At 34.2% G+C, this 5,210-nt stretch overlaps 2 long non-coding RNA genes across 2 annotated transcripts; both read right to left on the bottom strand.

The window, feature by feature from the left end:
- Window positions 1–236: 236 nt before the first annotated feature.
- On the bottom strand, window positions 237–942 carry LOC128475104 (uncharacterized). The gene is made up of 3 exons (XR_008346437.1): window positions 859–942; window positions 747–784; window positions 237–324 (listed from the first exon to the last, which is right to left on the bottom strand). It is a non-coding gene; the product is annotated as an uncharacterized LOC128475104 (long non-coding RNA).
- An 874-nt stretch (window positions 943–1,816) lies between these two features.
- LOC128475106 (uncharacterized) lies at window positions 1,817–2,914 on the bottom strand. The gene is made up of 3 exons (XR_008346439.1): window positions 2,866–2,914; window positions 2,186–2,257; window positions 1,817–1,844 (listed from the first exon to the last, which is right to left on the bottom strand). It is a non-coding gene; the product is annotated as an uncharacterized LOC128475106 (long non-coding RNA).
- Between the last annotated feature and the right edge of the window lie 2,296 nt (window positions 2,915–5,210).

The raw sequence follows: 5,210 nt of genomic DNA, 5'->3' as shown, positions 1-5,210 counted from the left end.
ACAAATATAGAGTAAAAACACTAAATAAATAATGGGTTAATTACCCCCTACACTAGACCAGCCTATGTAATGGCAATTGAAGTTACCCTCTGCAATGAATGTGGCCAGGTCTCCCTTGCCACCAACATTTTAACAAATTCATGAAATTCATCTTATTTAATACATCAAAAATGACAAGAAAAATTATGTTTTTATTATTTATTATTTATAGTGCATAATCAAATTCAGTAGCGCTGTATGTTGGGAAACAAATAAATCACATAAACTGATGGTATTATTATAACGTTTCCTCTTCCAATTCCTTTGCGCTGTCATCAATTTAAACTGAAAAAAAAACAAAAAAACAATGAGAAATTACCAAATCTGTTCAAAATTGTATTAATATGTTGTAAATGAAGCAAGGCTATGTCTATGGTGTCTCCACACCTCTATGTGTCCAACATGCAGAGCAAACACTCTATATATGAGGGAGCGTAACCTACAAATACACAGGAGACCAACCAGAGGCAAACTATGCAACAGCCGTACCCCCCTCCCCATTATATACAGACTGGTCTCCCAAATCAATAGAGGTCACAGCTTTAGTCGTTCCCCCTATCATGTGAATTACGTATGAGAGTGCAAGGACAGGTTTATCCTGCTCAGGATCTGGTTGATATCAACTTGTCATGTGAAGAGTTTGTACATTTGAGTGTATGTAAAGTTTGGAGTACGATGTAATGTAATCTACGTGGTAAATTGGTTACCTTCGCTTCCACCGTTCTTCTCCTTGCTCTTTTGTGTCCTGTAATATGAGAAAAGGAACTGTTTAGAAGAAGAAACAATACCGCTACCAGGTATAATAAAAGCAATACTTACAATAACCTTTTGATGTAATCAGGGTACAGGGTCACAGTAACAATCACAGATGTACAAATGAGGAAACATAGAAAGATAACACAGCAGATGATTATGGTGCTACACAGATTTTCCTCTTGAATCTTATTAAAAATAACTTCAAGGTCTGAAAAATATAACGATTAAGTAAAGAAATTATACTATCAATAAAAAATAAACAATGACAGTTAAATCAAAATTAGAAACCATTGTTTCAAATAAAAATTCATTCAGACATTTATTACATTTCTATAACTCTGTTGGAATGCTTGGCTGAAATATATGCTTTGCTTTGGGCTCTTAGATCAGTGTAAATCTATTGAAATAAATAATCATTTAATGCAAGTATTATAATACGCAAAATTAATCTTCATGCTTCCTACTTGATATTGTGAAATATAACTTAGTTAATGATCCGTTGTGTTTCACAAACCTCGTGTTAGAGCAGGAGCGGTGACGCTGGAAGCTGTCAAAAAGTAAAGAACGATCCCTTTATGCCAGCTGGAGATTTTAATCTTACTCTTATTAATAAGTAGAATGCCATTCATTTACTTCATTAGAATGAACATTATTTCATGTTCTAGTTTTGTTATTTCAGGGTGCATCCATAGAGTTAATTTCATTATTCTGTATTAAAGCTCTTAATGATATCTTGTATTGTGTAATGTTTCGTAGAATATGATTCGCTGTTTACATGATCCAATCAGATATAATTTTCTAAACACTTAGGTCCCTCCATATAGACTTGAGTGACACGTGTTAGCCTAAGTCTCCACGTTAAACTGTCAAACCCGTTGCTTGTAGATAGTGGAAAGGCAGAGTCAGATCTGCGTAATTATACTACCGATGATATTAATCATGTAAACATATTAACTGTACAAACATAAAATGCCTACCGTCCTGGGTGAGCCACGCTTCGATCCTTTCCACTTTCTTATCATCCGTTGATTTCATTTCTTGCGGCTCATCTGTATGTTGAAGAGATAAACACAGGGTAAGCTATATTGGTTTGGATGTATATATTTTCCGGAATTGTAAATTTTATATATAATTAAATATTCTTTAGGACTTTTTTTGCAATACCCTATAAGTGTTTAGTGGTCAGTGACTAGTTGGTAAAAGGCTTTTGATATAACAAGCATTCATAACTTCCAATAAAAGCATATACTAAAGCTTTGGCCAACAACCCCCCCCCCTCCAATTCTATATTGTTAGTATTTGAGAAAATATTGGGTACAATATTTCAAATCAAGAAATCCAGGCACAGGTTTTTAATTTGGGATTCTTAAAACTTAAAACATAGACTTACATTTCCAGTTTTGCAGCTCTGATAAAGAGTCGTTGAGTTTAAGTCTCTCATTTTCTTGTTCTTCTAGTGGATCTTTAAAAATGAGAAATAACATTTTTGGATGCTGTCCTCAAAAATTTTTCTTCTTAAGAATAAATATACTTATATGTCATCTGTTTGATTGACACATTGATTTTCGCTTAAACTTTTTGTAACACAAAATTTCTAATGTTTTAGTCTAAAGATGATGAAGGCTTCTTATGTCCCCACATATACTCTTTGGGTTGGATAGGAGGACATTTTTGTGACATTTAAATTTGAAGTATTTGATATACAGAGATCAGTGCAGCTCCCTTTAAAATTAAGTTTCAATATATGTAAAATGTAACACTATTTTAGACAGTAGGCTCCATGGCAGTGCTTTTATCTATAGAAGTTACTTCGGATTTCTGTTCTAAATTTAGTAAAACATTAAAATATTCTGCAAAATAATCTGCACATTTGTAATGACAAAATTCATCCAAAATAGGCAGTTCCAATCTATTTCAATTATTACCCTAATGGAAATTCCTATTTGAAAAATGAGACTGAACCCAAAGCACCCAGAATAGGGTCAGCAGTGTGGAGCCCAATTGTTTTTTTGTATTATTTAGTGTTCAGTCCCTTCCCTGTATTGTATGTTTGTGTATCTGCCGGCTTACCTTCACTGTATGCCTCAAAATCCCCTCCATCAGTGGTAGCTGATAATCCATCTACAATACGCAATCAAAGAGAATAGTCATTAGACACATGCAAAATGATCTTAAACATTCCTTATTGACATGCAAAGTAAAGCTGTTTGTACCTAATAAATCACGTTTTAAATAGTGTTAACGGGCCATTTTACATGAATGTGAAAAGTTATTTTTGTTTCGTCGTAAAATTATGTGTTAAACCTTCATGAATTATGTATCCAATTCTCCCAGTTAAAAGCATAACCTTTCTCATGTGAATATCATTAAACTATAACAATATATTAAGTAGAACCAATCTACAGAACAAGCTAGAAAGAGAGAAAATACAAGGGAAGCTACAAGTAAATCTCATTTCAAGTGGTCTATGGTATGATAATGTTCAGCAAAATAGTCCTTACATTTGTTACCAGCTGTAGAAGTTGTGGTCATGAAAAGACCAAATAAGAAAAGTAAAATAAAGAAGCAATTATCTTTTGCCATCTCCATGTTTAGAGCATAAATGCACCAATGAACTGATTCTCCGCTGTATACTCTGATGGTGATGTCACAGGCCACTATGATTCCATGATGTAACAATTAATGACTAAAGATGCCCTTTTATATGCTTGTTATGATTGATAAAGACATTTTAAAAGCAAGTGAGTATATATATATATATATATATATATATATATATATATATGTATATATATAATTTCTGCCTTTAATAATTATTACACAAACAGATGTTTATTTATATACAAGATTTTGCCTTCAATATTTAATTTTGATTTAAAGTTGTATTGTTTTCTTGATATCTCCTTTTCCAATAAATTTTCACTGCTGCAGTCAAATTATTTCATTATCCTATCGAATAAGGAAAGTTCTTATCTTTGCAGGTTCTTCTGGTATAATTGTAATGAGCATTCGCTGTTCTTAATCTGTATGTTTTTGTATCCCTATTTTCACCCATTGAGGTGACTGCTTGTCAGTATCACCATTATTATGCCACATCCAATATCCTCATTTATTCTATTCAATAATGTAGAATCCAGTGACCCCTAAATTGAATGATCCTTTCAATCCTCAAGTAAGAAAGATACACTTGTCTAATCATTATCTCTGAGAAATGTTTTTCTCAATGATCTACTTTATTACGTTTCACATGTGTAATGCCTGGAAGAGAAGAGAAAAGGTTAACAGTGTAATGGATGCATGTTGGTATAAGGGTTATTTGTTACAGAAATGTCAATAGCAAGGAATGTTGTTTTTTAACTATATTTGTAATACAAATTAGAAAATTAAATAACATAACTTTACACCAGGGGCAGATTCAAAGCTTCATCTTGAACATGCACATCCAGACACGCACATTAAGAGAAACTATTATTATTTTCCCGATATATTTCTATTTGTATCTTTATAGCTGATTGCCCAGCTTTAATAATACAAGTAAAAAAAAAAGTGAAAAACAAATTCAATCTCGCAGTTCCACGCTGCTTTCCAGGCTCCTGTATATATTATACAATACATGGTACTGTTTCAACTTGCAGCCTCTAGAGGCCACTCATCTGGGTTTGTGAACTCTGGCTACAAATGAATTTATCTGGCGCAGTACTGCGGTATAAATACATGCTGATTTCTGCAAAGTTGCAGCCTTCTGTTGTGACTGAAGAAGTAAATTCCAGACTGAAGAGAATTAGGGAAAACTCAGAAACTACTTTTTATTGACCTTAATAAGAAGAAAAATAAGAAGGATCCTATGGTAGACAATTACAATGAATTGAAGAATATTCAAAAAATATCAGATGGATCAATATTGTATGCTTCTCTGAAGAAGTGGGTTTTTAGAAAGCTTTTGAAATTTGCATACAAGGAAGAAGGGAATTCCAGAGAAGGGGCACAGCACGTGTGAAATAACTATACAGTGTTAATTGTTAAAACAACCACTTAATAACCGTAAACTACACCGAACCAGCTGACACAGGCATAAAACCGTAACACTGTAGAGACCCCCGGCGTCCCATGCACGGTAGCTCTTGTCACGACTGGACTCACTCAGGCACAAGCCCAAGGAGTGTCCTGCACTTAGGCCGAGGGCCTGCGCAGCACGAGTTAAACCCCACCTAAAGGTGGTTAACCTTTGCTCTATGCCAGCCCAAGAACCAACCAAAAGTACCAGAAAAAGTACCCAAAAAAAAGGGACGGGAGGGAGGAAAAACCTTCCCAGGTCAGTAAAATGAACGACCTTAGCGGGGTGGGTTTACATCTTTATAGTGATCTCCATCCCTTAAGCCTACAGGGATGACACCTGCCTATCACACACTAGCTCA

The sequence above is a fragment of the Spea bombifrons genome, chromosome 2, assembly GCF_027358695.1.
Source record: "Spea bombifrons isolate aSpeBom1 chromosome 2, aSpeBom1.2.pri, whole genome shotgun sequence".
NCBI lineage: Eukaryota > Metazoa > Chordata > Amphibia > Anura > Pelobatidae > Spea > Spea bombifrons.
Note: the sequence above shows the minus strand (reverse complement) of the source record. Positions and strands in the feature narration are given on the sequence as shown.